The sequence below is a fragment of the Rana temporaria genome, chromosome 1 (genome assembly GCF_905171775.1).
Source record: "Rana temporaria chromosome 1, aRanTem1.1, whole genome shotgun sequence".
Taxonomy (NCBI): domain Eukaryota; kingdom Metazoa; phylum Chordata; class Amphibia; order Anura; family Ranidae; genus Rana; species Rana temporaria.
Window position 1 is genome coordinate 181,892,370 of NC_053489.1, and position 20,699 is coordinate 181,913,068.

General features: G+C 48.6%; 1 protein-coding gene across 1 annotated transcript in view; it reads right to left on the minus strand.

The window, feature by feature from the left end:
* Positions 1-20,699, minus strand: part of ZCCHC8 (zinc finger CCHC-type containing 8) — a 107,228-nt gene that overhangs the window by 54,932 nt on the left and 31,597 nt on the right. The window lies entirely within an intron of this gene.

Sequence of the window (20,699 nt, forward strand, 5' to 3'; positions counted from 1 at the left end):
CTGTATAAACGACAGCCGTATTATAGAAAAAAAATGGATTTAAAAAAATGGCAGCCGATGATGCCTTCTGCTTCTGTGTCAGGCAAAACAAATGCAAATTAAATAATAGTAGAGGTGGGGTGGTTCGTGTGACATTACTCCTCCACTCACTGAGCATCAAAGACACCTGCCCAGCAATTTCAGAGATTTGCGGGGTTCCTACAGATGAAGAGGGTACATGCTTCTATAAATGCACACTGCCATTTGTCAATACAGGGTGAGGGGTGGGTTTACAGCCACTTTAAGCTACAAATAAAGACTTTAGAATGCACACTCTGGTCTGTACCAGGTTGGTGCAATTAGGAACATAATTTCTTTTTTGAAGGACCTTTTCTACTTCATATAGGCAGTGGCAGCTAAGGTAATCCATTTTCCAGTTGTCCACTCCTGTCATGTGGATATCAAGTTTCTGTCCATGATATTATCTGGTTGGTTTGCTTCAACACAGTCAAAACCACCATTGCACCCTTGATGGCTGATATAGGCCACAGCCGTGGCATTGGCTGACTGCACCCCAATTAAGTGTCCCTTCATAAGGGGAATTTAGTAAGGCAAGGTCAACAGGACTGCCAAGGTGTTAATGGGGAGCTTGGTTCTCCCAGTGATCATTTTCCTTGAATTAGGGACTGGAATATACCTCCCCAGTGGGGAAGGACCACTTTCTCATTGTTAGAGAATTACTTGCTTTGCTTGACAGGAGCATGGGTAAATCTCGAGAAGGCTTCTACTTTTTCCCCCCAGGTAGACAAGATGTTCAGTAGGAGAGTTCCCAAATGGAATTGGGCAAATTGTGCTGCCTCAGGAGGAAGCTACTATTATGCCTAGAACTCATTAAGAATCTCACTGTGGGATCTCTCAGATTTGGCAATTGGACTTGGCAATTGGAGTCAGTTGGACGATGGGGCACGGTTCCTCCCATGGACACCAACGATGTAAAAAAATGTTTTACTCCTGACCACGAAGCCTATGGCATGGTTTAATCCCATCGATGCAAAGGCATTTTCTAGGCCACTGGCTACAGTCCAGCCCCCCTAAAGCTTAAAGCTTGAAGGGCAGTAAACTGACTCTTGGTTTTAAATGTTTGGAATCCCTGTTCTAGGGCATCCACACAAAAAGGCAGAGCAGAAGGCAACTGCACTAAAGGCACCCTGAAAATAGAGTCATGGTGGATGTTAATTGCCCTAGTCCAGTTAGCTGCAGACATACTGAAATGGCAACAAGAGCCGATTGCAAAGCTGGACCCCCCCAAGAGCAAGGAGCCTTTGGGAGCATCTCAAATGTTTTAGCTGCAGAAACTTAAAAAAAAAAAAAAAAAAAATCACACACTTTTAATAGGTACACATCTTCCAGAGCCTTCTCCAATAATGCCTCAATATTCTCTTTATTCCATTTCTGTATCCTCTAGGACCAGCATATGTGGATCCAACCCAGGTTGAAAAACTGAGGTAGGACAGGAGGCATATAAATTTTGTGCCCAGCACAAAGATGGCTATATTAAGGCCAAAATCTGAGGAAATGTGACAGAGGAGGAGGAGACTTCTGCTTTAGTGAATTACCCTGCTTGTTGAGCACCTGAAACATAGCTAGAATTGGAAGCAGAAATTGGTGTTAGAGTTGGATCCTGCTCCAATGCAAGTCACTAGCTGTGACTGAGGCAGTGCGAGTGTTGCACAGGCCTTCAGCAGAGCAAATTCTCGCCTGCAAAATTTGCATCCGCCCGCTTATGCCTGGTCTCTGCTATAGCTACAACCGAGTATTCCCCTGTGAAGCACTCACAGAATATATAGTAAGCATGTCTGGAAAGACTACACAAGTGTAGACTGCAGAAGACCAACAAATCCTTATGGCCAAAAGGTTTGAGAAAGTGCCCGAGAATCTTTAAGGGCTCCAAGCTAAAATGGCAAAGTGTGCAACCAGATGTGATGCAACACCTGGTTATCCACCTGAGACATAGCCCTGAGTGGTTGAGTTTTAGCATCAAGTTTTGAAACGTTTACACTGCGAGGTGAAAATGCAGTGTGAACTATGCCATTAAAAACCATATAACCTACTTAACATGCGTTTTTGATGCAGAAAAAAAAATGCACTGGACTGCATGTGGTGTGAACTGTCCCTCAATGTAAAAGTAATCCTAGTGGTTAAGAAAGCCGCTGGATTACTTTTATGGTGACCTTTATGGGGCTCTCCTGTGCGATTGGAAAGCCCACTAAAGATGCGACTGGCGACATCCTGCTCCTGGGACTTGAAGTTCTTCACACTGTGTAACATCAGAAACAGAACACAAGGATTTCCTCACTTTGGGTCTCTATCATGTAAACAAGCCATTACCGGTTTGAAAAAGCACGGGAAACCGATCTGTTTGGTCAGATGCTTTGGAGGGCAGAGGAGAGATCTGGGGTCCAAAAGATACCAGATGTGTCTAAAAAAAGTACCCGTCACTGCCAATGCTTTCACAAGGGTTGGTCATCCTTTGCGATGGCAATAAAGTGGATAAAAAAAAAAATAGATTTTTGTACTCACCGTAAAATCCTTTTCTCCGAGTTCATGGACGGACACAGCCTTAATCTTGACAAAGTGGGTATTGGCCTTCATTCAGGAGTGACTAGGCAGAAACTTATAGAAAGTGTTAAACATATCACACACCATACAGTACCGGCCAGGGGACAGCCCCTCTGGGTATAACCTCTCTACATCTCGCAGATCAGTTCCGTCAAAAAGCAGTACAAAAAAAAAAATAAGTGGGGTGGGTGCTGTGTCCATCCATGAACTCAGAAAATGATTTTATGGCGAGTACAAAAAAATAGGATTTTTTGTACTCACCGTAAAATCCTTTTCTCTGAAGTCCATGGACGGACACAGCTCCTTAAATCTTGACAAGTGGGTTATGTTCCCTGTTTACAGGAGAGGACTAGGCAGAAACATGTTAAATACATGTTACATTAACAGAGTTGAACAGCCCCGCCCAGTGGGCGGTCCCTCCAGACATAACCCTCCTCACTGCAGCTTGCAGCCTCAGTTCGTAACAAGCAGTACAAACCTAAAAAGGAGGGGTGGGAGCTGTGTCCGTCCATGGACTTCAGAGAAAAGGATTTTACGGTGAGTACAAAAAATCCTATTTTCTCTTATCGTCCATGGACGGACACAGCTCCTTAAATCTTGACAAGTGGGACGTCCCCAAGCAGTGTCAAAAAACGAGGGGTGGGAAATATATCAGTAAAAACAATTTTAACTTCACCCCAAAACAAGCAGAGCTCCTCAACGGAGGAGGTGCAACTTTGAACAGCCGCCGGCAAAAACTAGCGGCTGAAAAAAACATCATAAGATGCACTCACAGCAACCATGTAAATTCTGGAAAAAGCGTGAACGGACGAGCAAATCGCCGCCTCGCACACCTGTGAGACCGACGCATGATGTCGGGAAAAAAAAAAAAAAAAAAACCCAGGAAGCACCAATTGCCCTGGTCGAAAGTGCCGTGACCGGAAAGGGGGGCCCGCCCTTAGGAGCATAGGCCTGTATGACGGCCTGCCCGATCCACCGAGAAATGGTGGTCGACGAGACCGCCAGGCCCTTTTGTGGACCAGACACCGACACAAAAGAGAGTCAGAAGCTCCGAAATTGAGCCGTAGTAGGCTGGTATACCCGCAAAGCGCGTACCACGCCTAAAGTATGAAAGGCCGAAACCTCCTTCGGAAGAAGGGAAGGTCGCGGGCGCACCATCACCTAATCCTTATGGGGGATCAAGCATGGCGGCTTGCAAGACAAGACCGCCAACTCAGAAACCCCTCTAACAGAGGTAAAGGCCACTAAAGGGGCCACCTTCTGAGATAGTGTCAAGAGAAAATCTCTCTGATGTTTCCAAAAGGAAGGTTCCTGAAGAACCGAGAGCACCAGAGTCAAAACTCATGGGGGAAGAGATGGGCCAAGAGGGGAAAGTATATGACAAACCCCTTGCACACAAAAAAAGGGGACCCACCAGGGAACGGGCCGCAAAAAGGCCACTAAAAGAACACAGCCAAGGCTGAAATCTGCCCCCAAACGGTGCTTTAAGCAATTTTTAGATCCAATCCAAGCTTTAAAAACAGCAGGACCCTGGACATTGAAAGTACGCCCGTGGACGTCACTCCATCCCTTCGCACCAAGAGAGGTGCGACGGTAGATCCTCCGGAAGAAGACTACGGTGCCCTGTTGAGATGACCGAGTCAGACAGACCCTGGTCACCTAAAGTCTGGCTTCCAATAACCATGTTAAGCAAGTCAGTGACTGTACAACAGGAGGAAGTATGGGACCTTGAGACAGGAACCTCCTGCCCTGGCAATCGCCAGGGTGCCTCCGCTACCAGGCGCCCGATATCAGCGTACCAAGGACGCCGAGATTAATCTGGAGCGATTAGAATCATCGGGATCTCCTCAGCATCCACTCTGTGGAGCGGCCGAGGAAGCAACTACCATGGAGGAATGGCAAAAAATCACCGATACAGACAACACAGGGCCACCAGCGCGACTGACGCGTCTGTACAAGATCACTAGACCTGGCCACTAACTGACACCCTTGCGGTGGAGACAAGCTGCCAGGAGATCCATGCCATGTGAGGCTCACCTCCTGCAAGGGAGCCGAAACACCCCAAGCACAAAGACCAGTCGCCCTGGTCCAGCATCTGGCGACTCCAGTAGTCTGCCTGCCGGCATACCTGATGGTAGACTGAAGCCACGGCCGTGGCGTTGTCCGGCTGAAACCAGATTGGTCGACCACAAGGAGAAGCATAGCCTGATCGCCTAAAATAGTAGGACAATGAACAGTAGACAGCACCTGGTATTCCCAGGCGGTCTTCCACCAGGCACTAGCCAGGCCCGACCCTGGGTAGCTACCGAGACCAGACACATTCAAGGAGGTGTGGTCATAGGTCCACGCAAGTCCAGCGACTCAGGGCCGACTGGACCCCCCAGTTTTGTGAACCTCCAGGTTCACAACCCGTGAGCTGGCATTCGTCGTAAACACCGACCACTGGAAGGAAGGAACAACTTCCCGGACCGAAGAGTCGGGAATCTCTGTCACCAACTCAGAGAGACTGACTAGGTGGCGCACAGGAATCTAATGATTTCAGAGACAAGAGATTTTTACCACCTGGACAGTAGTTCCACTGGAAAACCAGGGTGTGGAACTGGGCATACAGTACCACCTTGAAGGAGGCTACCCACAGACCCTGAACCAGCAGGCGCCCGGAGAGAAGACCGATTGCGTGATGCCAATACCTTCTCCGCAGACTGAAGAGTCTGCAATTTCTCCAGGGGAAGAAGGACCTTTGCCACTGAGGAGTCTGGATCAACACTAGATACTCCAACGCTGAGTCGGAACCTAGCATGCCCATAATTTGAACCCTGGGTCGCACACATGTAGGGCAGGCTTGCTGCCACTGAGCTACACTTTCTGGCCTAAACGTTTAACATCCACCCGAATCTTCGGAGGGTCTGAATGGGAATAACCCATCCACTAGGTCGGAGACAGAAGCTGCTCTCAGAAGAAAGTCGTCAAAGTAGCCAATGAGGCAAAGCCTCGCTGTCCCAACAAAATTCAAATAAGTGCGAGCTCCTAGCTGAAAACCCATGGTGCTGACGCCAGATCAAAAGGGAGGGCCACAGGCTGACAGAGACCCTTCTCTCATCACGAAGCACAGAAAAAAACACTGACATGTGCAAAACGGGACATGCATGTATGCGTCCCTGATGTCCGAGGACGTCAGGACATCCCCCGGATGAAGCGCAGCTACCACCGAACAAATGGATTCCATGCGGAACTACCCGACGTTCACAAAGGTATTTAGGGCCTGAGGCCCATAGAAAACCCCAAAACTCTTGTCCTGCAGGAAAGGTAAAATTACCTTGCAGCTTAGCAAATCCCACACTGCCCAAGGCAGACCGACGTGCCGGGAGGGGAAGACACAAGGACAGAACTTTGTTCTGTGGATAGGAGGAAACCCTATCTAGTACTCCGAAGAGACCACCTCGCAGACCCACTAGTCGGAGAGCAGGGAGGTTTCACTGAATTGTGAACCTGCAAGCCGCCCCTCCCACCTAGAGACAGGGAGGGAAGGCTATATACATTGGCAGGATTTGGGTGCCGGCGTGATCGGCTTATGCACCCAGGGACAGATTAGTCCCCCAGCTGGGCCTTTGACGGCCTGGGAGGGTTGCCCCTAAATAATACACACACATAGTGTGTATGTATATTATGTAGGTGTATGCACACATGTCTTTGGAGGAAACCGGAGTACCCGGAGGAAACCCACACAGACACAGGGAGCAACAATGCAAGCTCCAGGCATCACAGACCTATATGAGGCCCTGGACCAGCTGGTCCGCTAGGCTAATAACCTCAGGAGAGAGTCGGTGCTCCTCCACTGTCTGGTGCAAAATGCTCACTCTGTGAGTTGTATACAGCACTAGGGGTCAGGACTACTCCAAGATGGCCGCCGAGCGTTCAGAACGCGGCCACAGGAAAAAGGCCAGCACAATGTAAGCTGCGCCATAGCGTGGCTACGACAAAATGGGCGCCAATGGGAGTTTTCAATGTAATTGAAAAATCTCCCAAAAAAAATAGCGCCAGCGACCACTGAGACCCCAGTGTAGTGGCCACAATAGGCCGCAAGCCAGACCCCAGCATGGTAAACATGGAACGGGTCAGTACTTCGGATCTTCTATCAGTCAGATCCATACAAGTAGGGGTTCCCGCCCGGCGGTGAGGGACTACAAAAGCCCTCAGTGGCTTTTCTCATTCCGCATCTCAGAAATTATCAAAGAAGGGCACAGAAGGAAAAAACCTACACAGCGGTCTGATTTGTGTGATCCAAAAAAGACCGAGCCCTCAGCGGAAACCCAGCTGCACTATGCAGCTTAGGAGAGTCCCTTGCAGCAGTAAAAAGCGCACCCATAAATGCCTTATTCTGCCTTTTTTTTTTTTTTTTTTCAACTAGGTACCTAGTCCATGGCTCCATAACAGAGCATTCCCCAGGGGATAACGGGGGAAGGGGGCACTCTTTTACCGCCCGCAGTCCACCCCCACCCTGGCACAAACTGTGTCCAGGACTAACAATAAAAACTCTGTGGGAATCCCAGGTGCTAACACCTGCTGCCACCACCAGCATGTGGGGAAGGACCCAGATACTGACTCCAATATTTACATAGTGTGTATTATAATATGCACACCTGTCCATACAAATAGACAAAAGCTCCTAGAGCCCTATTCAGGACCTCTCACCCACTTGCTGCGCTGACCAGGGGTAACCAGGGGACACCCTCAGGAGGAGACTGCCCAGCGCTGCCTGTGAGGAAAAGAACCGTGAGGTAACTTTTGCAGGGACCTGTGTTTAAACAGGAAAAGCCTCCTAGGGCTGTTTTATTTAAGGATAAGACACAGATACAGCATAAAAAGCAAAACCGTTACAGGCGTCACCAATCAGTCAGCGTCTGCTGAAGTATAATCATAAACATCTGTGCTCATCACAGGGCTTTTTACCTCACAGGAAAGCCCAATACAAAAAAGAAAAAACACAGGCCAGATAACAGTCCCCTCAGGAAGGCCCCCTCCCCCCTGACAGCGGCAATGTTAGCAATGCAGCAAGGGAAAGGAGCAGGGAAGTAAGGGGAAGGGACCCCCGAACCCCAGGAATGCCCAGCTGTACCAACCCACCGAAGCAGGGGGGACTGTACTTACCCGTCCGAGCGAGGACTCGCTGACGCATTCCTGACAGACCTACAACCGCAATGGAGGTAGCTGTCGGCCCGGTCCACTGTGATTGAGACAACACCACAGCTCAGTCATATGTGGACCTCGGAGCAAAGCTCACCGGCCACCCCAGGAGTCATGAGGTATGGCGTGGCAGACCAAGCCTCTTTGCAAAGGTGTGCCCACGCTTGCTGGTCGGACTGAGTAGACTACAAGGATCTATAATATCCAGCCTGTCTCTCAGCCAACAGTTGAAAGAAGATTCTTCAAGAAAAAGTAAAGTAAAATAAAATAAAATTTCTCCTCAGGGCGCTGGGCCCAAAGGGAGCCATACGTCCTCCTTTGCTAGGCAGAACGAAACTGAGGCTGCAAGCTGCAGTGAGGAGGGTTATGTCTGGAGGGACCGCCCCCTGGGCGGGGCTGTTCAACTCTGTTAATGTAACATGTATTTAACTATTTAACATGTTTCTGCCTAGTCCTCTCCTGTAAACAGGGAACATAACCCACTTGTCAAGATTTAAGGAGCTGTGTCCGTCCATGGACGATAAGAGAAACAGGATTTTTTAAAACAGCTTACCTGTAAAAATCCTTTTCTTGGAGTACACCACGGGACAGTCTTAATCTTTATATAATGGGTTATGTATGGGTCACCAGCAGTGATTGGACACTGGCACAACCAATTGAAGACAGTTGCCCTCCATATAACCCCTCCCACCAGGGGAGTTCCTCAGGTTTTGTAGCAAGCAATAAGAATGCCCATAAGAAGGGGGGGGGGGGACTCTGTGTCCCGTGGTGTACTCCAAGAAAAGGATTTTACAGGTAAGCCGTTTTAAAAATCCTGTTATCTTTATCGTACAACACGGGACACAGAGTCTTTATCTTTACATAATGGGACATCCCGGATCAATGCTCCATATAAAGGGGGGGGCACAGATCGAGCAGGCCGCCCTGGACCAGAATGTTTATACCGCTGCCTGCAGCACACTTCGCCCGAAGGAGCCTGTCCTCACGTTCACCTGATAAAATTTGGAAAATGTGTGGACTGAGGACCAAGTGGCAGCTTTACAGATCTGAGTCACCGAAGACTGGTGGTACACTGCCCATGAAGCACTTATCGCCCTGGTTGAGTGCACCCTAACAGAAAAAGGAAGAGTCCTATTTTTAAAACCATAGGCTTGAATAATTGTCTGTCGAATCCATCTTGAGATAGTGGATCTTGACGCTGCTTGTACCTTCTTGGGACCATCTGGCAAAATAAACAAAACATCTGTTATACGTATCTGAGTAGTTTCCTGCAGATACGCTTTTTACTGCCCTTGCAAGATCTAGAGAGCATAACCATTTTTCCTCTGCCGTCTGCGGATCCCGAAAAAAGGCAGGACAATGTCCTGATTTAAATGAAAAGCCGACACCACCTTAGGTAAAAAGGCAGGATGGGGTCGTAGTACAATCTTGTCTTTATGACAAACTAAATAAGGCTCTTTACAGGAAAGAGCTGCTAATTGCTATCTCTTCGGCTAGAAGAGTATCTGAATCAAAAAGGCCAATTTCCTGCTTAAAAGAATCAGCGGAATGTGGCGAATAGTTTCAAAAGGTTGCTTCTGCAACACTGATAATACTAGATTCAGATCCCATGGGCACAAGAGAGACTTGACTGGGGGATAGGTCCGCAGTACTCCCTGAATGAAAGCCTGCACTAGGGAATGAGATGCCAGCGGTCTTTGAAAGAAGACTGATAGAGCCAATATTTGACCCTTAAATGGTACCAAGGGCCAATTTCATATCCACTTCTAGCTGGCAAAAGGCAATAATCCTATTTATGTCATATCTTTGAGGATTCCGTTTTTTGGTTTAACACCATGAAACGTAAGCTTTCCAGACTCTGTAGTAAATAAGTCTGGAAGCTGGCTTTCTGTCATTAATAATTGTGGAAAGCACTGGACCCGAGATCCCTCTCTTCAGGATGTGGGTCTCCGCAGCCAAACCGTCAAATTTAGTGTTTGTAAGGAAGGATGGAACACTGGACCTCGTGACAGCAGGTCTTGACGAAGCGGAAGCTTCCAAGGTGTTCCTACCCCCATCTTTATGATCTTGGCGTACCAAGGTCTTCTGGGCCAATTTGGAGCCACTAAGCTTACAGGAATTCTTTCCTTCTTGATCTGGCAGAGTAGCCTTTGTAAGAGCGATCGGAGGAAACGCATAGATCAGCGAGAACCGATTCCACGGGACCACCAGCGCATCTGATCCGTAAGCCAGAGGATCTCTTGTCATGGACACAAAGTTGTCCAACTTCCTGTTAAATCTGGAAGCCAACAGGTCTATATCCGGGGTCCCCCATCTCTGGCATATGGCTTGAAAGCTCTCTGGGTGGAGAGACCACTCTCCTGGTGACAGCTGCCGGTGACTCAGTCCGCTTGCCAGTTTTCTACCCCGGGGATGAGAATTGCAGAGGGACAAGGAATATGTTCTTCTGCCCATATCAAAATCTGATTCACCTCCTGAGCACACCGACTGCGGGTGCCTTCTTGGTGATTGATGTAAGCTACTGCAGTAGCGTTGTCGGATTGAATCCGAACTGGGTGGCCCTGTAACCTGCTCGTCCAGGTTTTGAGGGCCAAGTATACTACCCGAGTTTCCAGTATGTTGATGGGCAGGCGCCTTTCGGTCTTGGCCCAGGTTCCCTGGGTTGAAGCTTCTTCCAATACTGCACCCCAGCTTATTAGGCTGGCATCCGTAGACACCACCTTCCAAGTGACTGGGGGAAAGGATCTTCCTTTCTGCAAGTTCTTGGTCTTTAAACCACCAACTGAAGCTTTGGCGCACCTGTGGAAACAGGCGCGTGGGTAGATCCAGAGCTTGGATCTTCCGGTTCCAGGCAGTTAGAATACTGCCCTTAAGTAGTCTTGAGTGAAATTGGGCATAAGGAACGGCCTCGAAGGAGGCTACCATCTTCCCCAATAGCCTCATGCAAAGGCGAATAGATGGTCTCTTGTTTGCCTTGACCTTGTGGATCAGGTCCTTTAGGGACTTGATCTTTGGTTCTGGTAGGAATACCCAGCTTTGGGCTGTATTAATGATCATGCCCAAGTACTCCACCCTTTGGGATTGTAGAGAGGATTTTTTTTAAGTTTGCAATCCATCCTAAATGCTCCAGGTACTTTATAGTGGTGAGCACAGCTTGAGCCAATTTTGCTACCGACTGATCTATGATCAGTAGATTGTCTAGATAAGCTGTTATAGCTATGCCCTGTGCTCTGAGGTTTGACAACAGAGGGGCTAGTACCTTTGTAAATACCCGAAGTGTGGTAGCCACACCAAAGGGTAGAACCACAAACTGAAAGTGGCAATGTTCTACCGCTAACCTTAATATTTGGTGAGCGGGATGGATCGGCACGTGTAAGTATGCGTCTTTGATGTCTATTGACGCCATGAATTCGGCACCTTGTAGGGTGGCGACCACTGATCGAATAGTTTCCATTCGGAAATGGCGAATGTTCAGAAATTGATTTAGAGCTCTTAGATCCAGAATGGGTCTTGCGTCTCAGTTTGGCTTTCGGATTACAAAGGTTTGAATAAAACCCTGAACCTTGCTCCTTTAAGGGTACTTCTGTGATCATCCCTTGGGATAGCAAGTGATCCAATCCCTTGAATGACGCTCTTTTTAAAAGCATCCTAGGAAAGCCTTGAGCTTTGGAACCAAGATGGGAGCTTTGGAACCAAGATGGGAGCTTTGGAACCAAGATGGGAGCTTTGGAACCAAGATGGGAGCTTTGGAACCAAGATGGGAGCTTTGGAACCAAGATGGGAGCTTTGGAACCAAGATGGGAGCTTTGGAACCAAGATGGGAGCTTTGGAACCAAGATGGGAGCTTTGGAACCAAGATGGGAGCTTTGGAACCAAGATGGGAGCTTTGGAACCAAGATGGGAGCTTTGGAACCAAGATGGGAGCTTTGGAACCAAGATGGGAGCTCTTGAAATTCCAGCTTGTACCCTAGGGATACTGTGGATACTACCCATCTGTCCTGGATTTCCGTCTGCCATGCCGCTGAAAACTGATAAAGCCGTCCCCCACTCGGCCAAGCGGGGGCGCCTCTTCATGCAAAGACTTTGGGGTTTTGCTTGTTCGCTCTTGAACCCCACTGCTTCTTGTTCTTTTGGGCCTGGCTGAAAATGCCATCACCACTGGTTGGAGGTAGATTTACCAGGAGTCGGGGAGAGTGAACGTTTAAAACAAGGTCTCGTTTGTCTTCTTCTCTGGTAATAGTGGTTTTCCCACTCGATATCTTTTGGATATATTTCTCCAAATCTTCCCCAAAGGGGAAACTAATCAAAAGCCTTTGCATGGTGCCTCTGCAGACCAATGCTTTAGCCAAAGAATTCTGCGCACATGCACCAGCTGAAGTGTGAGATGCGATGTTTGCAGAATCGAATCCCTCATCACGTCCACTGTAAAACACAAGGCTCTAGGCAAATTCCCCCAGATTTTGACTTGTTCTGGAGGCAGGTCCTTCAGCCCCCCCGTTTAACCTGGTCCTTGAGGACCTGACACATGCCTACTGCTACTACAGCGGGTTGGGCGATTGACCCAGCAAGAAGGAAGGAAGACTTCAATAAAAAAAGATTTCAATCTCTTTTAAACACCTGTACGTTATCCACTGGACAAGTCAGGTTCTTATTTACACAAGAAATGGCTGCATCTACCGAAGGCAGGCTCCACTTCTTGGAAAACTCTTCCTCCATAGGATAAATATCAAATTTCTTTGGAGGTGAGAAACGCTTGTCTGGGTCTAACCACTCTGCGTAGATGCGTTTCTTTAACAAAGGATGGACTGGAAAAGAGCATGCACCCTGCAGGGATTTTGATGACCCCAGGGAGGAGACAGGCAATTCAGTTGAAGGATCACTAAAGGAAATTTTTTTTTTTTAGCTAAATAGCTTCATTTACCTTACTGCAGTATTGGTTTCATGTCCTCATTGTTCGTTTTTGCTTTGAAGTGGCTGTAATTCTGCTGTGATCTCCACACTTCCTGCTTGTCTGGCTCCTTATAACCACAGTAATGGGAGCTTTTCACGGTGGTCTAAGCTGTCATTACTGTGTGTCTAAAACTCCTCAGAACCAATCAGATTCATTTTAAAAACAAAACACTGCCCTGGATTTGTTTGTTTTTGTTCTGTGGGTCTCTTTACTTCACATAAACATAAAACCAGTTTAAAAACGAAAGTGAAACTGCAGGCACATTATATGATTTAATTTAATCTATTTTTAATCATTTTTAAAAAGGGAATCGGTTAACTTTTATGTCTCTATACCCTGTAAACTGTCATTTCAGCAAAAAAAAAAAAAAAAATGTTTTCCTTTAGTGACCCTTTAACTGCGAAGAGGGCAACTTGAACATAGTATGCACGGTTTCAGCATAACATTGCACCTGTGACCTTAGCATTTGGGAAGCAGAAAAGAGTTCCTCCGAAATCCCTGCCCTTTGTAGGTGTTCTCCATCTCATCCTCATCAGATTTTTCTGAAAGGGGATAACACCATTGAAGGAGATCTGCTTCGATTTTTGTCCCTTTGCCGATGACTTTGCGATTAGCCTAGCGATCTTTTCCTCCAGTTTTTCCATGGCTGCGATAAAAGCGTCCTCAGTGACATATGCAGGCCCAAGTGCCACTGGAGAAGTAGCTACTGCAGATGGTGGCAATGGTTCCTCCTGTATTGGTAAATAAAGATTTACAAGGGAGGAAGGTACCGAGCAGGTACGGCTAGAGCCTCCTGTCTCAGGCGGTGGTGCTTTGTCTTTTTTAGTCCCTGAATTCTTTCTAAGGGAAGACATATTAACAAGCTGAGGTACCAATAAGCATATACTACTGTGCTCAGTTTAGCAATCTACATAACGTATGCAACTTAAACACACAGTTTCATGCTATGGAGTGGGTGTCTTGGTAGTGCCCTACCAACCACAGAGCAGGGGTAGTGAATTAATATTCAAGGAGGACCGATAACTAAAAAAATGATTTGTCCGAATCACAAGTCTGTGCCATGAAAGATTGTACGCGTCTACTTTTTTTTTGGCACAAGCCACACTCTGGCACTTTTACCGTTTCCTCCACACACTCTCTGTAAATGTCCCCATTAGTGTTCCCCCCCCTTACATCAGGTACCCGTACCAAAGCAATTACATTAGGTGCCCCCATAAGTCAGTTGCCACCGTCAGAGTATCCCCTTATACCAGGTGTCCCCATCAGAGTGCCCTCTTACATCAGGTTTCTTCATCAGAAGGCCCCCTTACATCTGGTGTCTCCCATTAGTACGCCCCCTTACATTATTTGTCCCCATCAGAGCCCCCCCCTTTACATTATGTACCAACAGAGTGCCCCTTTACATCAGGTGTCCGTCACATCAGTTATACCCATGAGAGTGCTTCTTTACATCAGGTGTGCTCATCAGAGTTCGGATTTACATCATGTGCCCCCATTAGAGTGCCCCTTTACATCAGGTGTTCCCATCAGAGTGCCCCCTTAATATAATATGTGCCTATCATGCCCCTTTAACATAATATGTGCCCATTACTCTGCCCCCACTAACATATGTGCCCATCAGCATTCCCCTTTATAATAAAATAAGGGGCATGCTGATGGACATATTTAATGTTAAGGGGCACTCTGATGGGCACATTTTATGTTAAAAGGCACGCTGATGGGCGCAATAAAATTTGCCCATCAGTGTGCCCCTTAACATAAAATACGCCCATCAGAACGCCCCTTATTTTATGTTAAGGGGCAAACTGATGGGCACATCTTATGCCATGAGGCACAATGATGGGCATATTTATTATTAAGGGGCACTCTGAGGAGCACATTTTGTTGTGCCCATCAGAGTGACCCTGTAAACACCCCACATAACTTGTGGCAGGCAGGGATCAGGAGTTAACAAGCTGCAGGGAATAAGAGCTGCACCGAGTCTTGGTGAAGCAGCACTCATAGCACATCATACCTCATGGCTCTCACTCGGCAAACACCACTGGCATGGGATGGGGCGTGCATTCAACGTCATGGCTTACCTGGCAGCTCCAGCCAGGAGTTACAAGATAGTAAGCATCGGGAGGGGGCGGAGCGCACACGCCAGGTCATTGGTTGCAGGGTGCCCGCCCTGCAACCAATGACTGCTGAATGGAGCCGTGGGGATGTGGTGCTGTACACTGGCGGCCTGACGGTCCAGACACAAACGTCGCTCGGTTCGTGTTCGGACTGCAGGCCGCCATTTAGTGACTGCCGACAGAGCTTACGTGCCCCCTTCAGCTGCTGCTGGTGTCCCCTGGGGAAGAGCTGCCGGCCTCCATGTGCTTTTGAGGGCTCCTGTTTGAGCGCCATCTTTGAATCCACGTCCCTGCGCACGTGCCGATCTCCTCCGCCCCCGTCTATAAAGAGCGTGGGGTATTATGGCGGCTGTGAGGGATGAGAGCAACTCTCTGCATCCTCCCTGGGGAAAAACATAAAGCAGCAGATACTGACACCACAGAGCCACCAACGCATCTGACGCGTCTGCCCAGGGATCTCTGGACCTGGCCACAAACCGACACCTTGCGATTGAGATGAGAAACCAGTAGATCCACATTTGGCGTGCCCCATCTCTGGCAAAGGAGTTGAAACACAGATAGAGCCGGTACGCTCCTTTCGGCCCACCTTAGGATGAGAGAGACCTCTGATGCCGCAGCCGAGCTTCTTGTTCCTCCTTGATGGTCGACATATGCCACTGCTGTGGCGTCGTCCAACTGGATTTGACAGGACGCCCTTGAAGCCTCTGACCACTTGAGGCACAACCTGATCGCCCGAAGTTCCAGGACGTTGATCGGGCCAACTGAACCCCCCCAACCGGTCAGGCCAATAAAAGGGATGGACTGAAGGGCCAGGGATCTCAGCCACCAACCCAGAGAGGCCCTGACTAGGCGACTTAAGAGGAAAAGAAAACACTTGAATTAAGAAAAAAACAACCAGTGAAGTTAAACCAATTTTTTTTTGTAGAATATGAAAGATGCTACGCCTCGAGAAATGTGATCTTTAAAAGAACAAAACAAAAACACGATTCTAATTTTGGCCAGTATCGTGCAGCTCTATTTACAACCTCTTTAACCTCCTCTACAAGAGAATAAATTCAGTTCCTCCAATCTTTCCTCATGGCTGAACTCTTCCATGTCTATCAGTTTGGTTTGGCTCTTCCCTGCACGTTACCCAAAATATCCTTTTAGTGAACTGGTGCCCAAAACTGAACTGCATATTCCAGGTGAGGTATTGCTAATGTACAGGGGTAAAATTATATCTCGCTCTTGGGAGTCCATACCTTTTAATATAAGAAAAGATTTCGCTTGCTTTGGAAGCCACTGCTTGGCATTGCATGCCATTAAGCTTATGATCTACAAAAACACCCAGATCAACACACTATACGAAAGACTGCAAGCTCCATACCACAGATTGCTGGTGTATTTCCTTCACCAAAGCAGCATACACTCTTGCAATTATGCTGAGCCAGCTAGCCCCTGTGCAAGAGCTCTTAAGTGACAAAGCAGTAGTGGTGCAACGGATCAGTGATCCTATCCAAAGATATTGATCCGAACCGCACACGTGATCCGCAGATTGATTTCAGGAAAAAAAAAAGTTGTGCGCATGTTCAGTCCACACACAGCGTGGTCATGGTGAGCAGAGGAACGGAGGAGCTTAAACGCCCCGCATCATTTAAACCCCCTGTATGGGAGCATTTTGGCTTCCCTGTCAAATATGATGAAGGAAAGAGATTAGTGGATAAAACCGTGACGTGTAGGCACAGTGGCACAAGAAAGCCATAAGACAGTGGAAACACATCAAGCATGACCACGCATTTGAAGCGACATCACCCCGATGTTTCACCGACAGGAGTAAAAATTAAAGCTGCTCAACAACCGCTTATCACCTCAGCATTTAAGCAGCCACCCTGTTGCAATCAGATGGGCTAAAGCCATAAAACGCTATCAGTGTGTTTATAGGTGCAGACATGTGGCCATATTAGGTTGTGCAAAACAAGGGCTTTAAACACATGCTGAAAGTGCTTGAGCCACGTTACATTTTTTTTTTGCTAACCCGAAAAATGATCCAATCCGTGACTCTGATCCGAGAAACGATCCGAACCGTAAGTTTTTTGATCCGTTTCCCCCCTACAAAGCAGTAAAAAGCAACATGCCCCCAAACTGTGCTTAAAGCAATTTTTAGATCCACTCTAAGCTGTAAAAACAGCAGGACCCTGGACACCAAGTACGTCACTCCATCTCTTCGCACCAAGAGATGTAGGCCTGCCAGGTGCGACTGTAGATCCTCCGGAAGAAGACTACCGTGCCTTCAGCATTGTTGAGATGACCGAGTCGGACAGACCCCGGTCACTTAAAGTCTGGCTTCCAATAGCCATGTTGAACAAGTCAGTGACTGTACAACAGGAGGAAGTATGGGACCTCGAGACAGAGGGACCTCCCGCCCTGGCAACCGCCAGGGTACTTCTGCTACCAGGCGCCCGATATCGGCATACCAAGTACGCCAAGGTCAATCTGGAGCGATTAGAATGGCCAGGATCTCCTCAGCCTCCACTCCGTGGAGCAGCCGAGGAAGCAACTACAATGGAGGACCGGCAAAAAGTCGCCGATACAGACCCCACAGGGCCACCAGCGCGACTTGCGCGTCTGTACCAGACCACTAGACCTGGCCACCAACTTCGACACCCTTGCGGTGGAGACGAGCGGCCAGGAGATCCATGCCCTGTAAGGCTCACCTCCTGCAAGGGAGCCGAAACACCAAGCACAAAGACCAGTCGCCCTGGTCCAGCATCTGGCAACTCCAGTAGTCCGCCTGCCGGTATACCTGATGGTAGACCGAAGCCACGGCCGTGGCGTTGTCCGACTGAAACCAGATCGGACGACCTTGCAACCTTCTCGACGAGGAGAAGCATAGCCTGATCCCCTAAAATAGGACAATTAACGGTAGACAGCACCTGGTCTCCCACCCAGGCCCGACCCTGGATAGCTACCGAGACCAGACGAGAGCTGGCACATTCAGGGAGGAGGCGTAGGTCCACGCAAGTCCAGCGACTCAGGGCCGACTGGACCCCCCAGGTTCACAACCCGTGAGGCTGGCATCTGTCGTAAACACTGACCACTGGAAGCAAGAAACAACTTCCCGGACCTAAGAGTCGGGGATCTCCGCCACCAACTCAGAGACCGACTAGGAATCTGATGATTTCAGAGACAAGAGATTTTTACTACCTGGACAGTATTTCCCCTGGAAAACCCGAGTGGAACTGGATACAGTACCGCCTCAAAGGAGGCTACCATTCCAGGCGGACCAGCAGGCGCCCAGAGAGAAGACCGATTGTGTGATGTCAATACCTTCACCGCAGACTAAAGAGTCTGCAATTTCTCCGAGGAATCCGGATCAACCCTAGATACTCCAACACTGAGTCGGAACCTAGCATGCCCAGGATTTGAACCCTGGGTCGCACACATGGAGGGCAGGCTTGCTGCCACTGAGCTACACCTTCTGGCCTAAATGTTTAACACCCACCCGAGTCTTCGAAGGGTCTGAATGGGAATAACACATCCACTAGGTCTGAGACAGAAGCTGCTCTCAGAAGAAAGTTGTCCAAGTAGCCAATGAGGCAAAGCCTCGCTGTCCCAAAGTTAGGATGAGTGCGAGCTCCCAGCTGAAAACCCATGGTGCTGATGCCAGATCAAAAAGGGAGGGCCACAGGCTGACAGAGACCCTCTCTCATCATGAAGCACAGAAAAAAAAAAAAAAAAAAAAAAAAAAAACCACTGACACTCGCAAAACGGGACATGTATGTATGCGTCCCTGACATCCAAGGACGCCAGGACGTCCCCCGGATGGAGCGCAGCTACCAAACAAATGGATTCCATGCGGAACTACCCGACGTTCACAAAAGGTATTTAGGGCCTGAGGCCCATAGAAAACCCCAAACCTCTCGACCTGCAGGAAAGGTAAAATTACCCCGTAGCTTAGCAAGTCCCACACTGTCCAAGGCAGACCGACAGGCCGGGAGAGGAAGACACGAGGAAAGAACTTTGTTCTGTGGATAGGAGGAAACCCTATCTAGTACTCCGAAGAGACCACCTCGCAGACCCACTGGTCGGAGAGCAGGGAGGTTTCACCGAATTGTGAACCTGCAAGCCACCCCTCCCACCTAGAGACAGGGAGGGAAGGCTACATACATTGGCAGGATTTGGGTGGCGGCGTGATCGGCTTACGTACCCAGGGACGGATTAGTCCCCCAGGACTGCCTGGGAGGGTTGCCCCTAAATAATACACACACACACACACACACACACACACACACACACACACACTATGTATATTATGTAGGTGTATGCACACATGCCTTTGGAGGAAACCGGAGCACCCGGAGGAAACCCACACAGGGAGAGACAATGCAAGCTCCAGGCAGATTGGTTCAAATCCGGACACTGACGCCAATTACTCTCTTGCTGCCAAGTAATGGAGTTAACCACTACACCACCATGTGCATAAAACCATTCTGAAACAGAAGCCCTGGATAACAAGGGCGCAGTATTCAATGAAGCATCACAGACCTATATGAGGCCCTGGACCAGCTGGTACGCTAGCCTAATAACTTCGGGAGACAGTCGGTACTCCTCCACTGTCTGGTGCAAAATGCTCACTCCGTGAGTTGTATACAGCACTAGGGGTCAGGACTACTCCAAGATGGCCGCCGAGCGTTCAGGACGCGGCCACAGGAAAATGGCCGACCGCAATGCAAGCTGCGCCATAGCTACGACAAAATGGCCGCCAATGGGAGTTTTCAATGCAATTGAAAAACCTGCCAAAAAATGGCACCTGCGCCGCCTGAGACCCCAGAGTAGTGGCCACAATAGACCGCAAGTCAGACCCCAGCATGGTAAACATGGAACGGGTCAGTACTTTCAGATCTTCTATCAGTCGGATCCATACAAGCGGGGGTTCCCGCAATAGGGAGTGGTCACCTATACATGACACCCAGAGAGTCCACCATCGGAGAAGCCCACCTTTTGAAAAGGGGCACTGAACCGCCCGGCGGTGAGGGACTACAAAAGCCCTCAGCGGCTGTTTTCATTCCGCCTTAGAAATAATCAAAGAAGGGTACAGAAGGAAAAAACCTACACAGAGCAGTCCGATTTGTGTGATCCAAAAAAGACCAAGCCCTCGGCGGAAACCCAGCTGCACTATCCAGCTTAAGAGAGTCCCTTGCAGCAGTGAGCAGCGCACCCATAAATCCCTTATCCTGCTTTTTTTTTTTTTTTTACTACCCAGTTACCTGGTCCATGGCTCCATAACAGCATTCCCCAGGGGATAACGGGGGAAGGGGGCACTCTTACAGCCCATCCGCAGTCCACCCCCACCCTGGCACAAACGTGTCCAGGACCAACAATAAAACCTCTGTGGGAATCCCAGGTGCCAACACCTGCTGCCACCACCAGCATGTGGGGGAAGGACCCAGATACTGACTCCAAATATTAATAATATTTACATAGAGTGAATGTGTAATATGGAGGTGTATGCACACCTGTCCTTACAAATAAACAGAAGCTCTATTCAGGGCCTCTTACCCACTTGCTGCGCTGATCAGGGGTACCCAGGGACTCCCCTCAGGAGGAGACTGCCCAGTGTGTGAGGAAAAGAGAGGCAACTGTGCAGCATCTGTAGGGACCTGTGGGCCAAATGGTGGCAAAATGCCACGTTTAAACAGGAAAAGCCTCCTATGGCTTTTTAACAGTGAAAAACCCCATACAAAAAAAAAAAAAAAAAAAAAAAAAAACAGGCCACATAACAGTGCCCTCAGGAAGGCCCCCTCCCCCCTGACAGTGGCAATGTTAGCAATGCAGCAAGGGAAAAGGAGCAGGGAAGGGAGGAGAAAAGG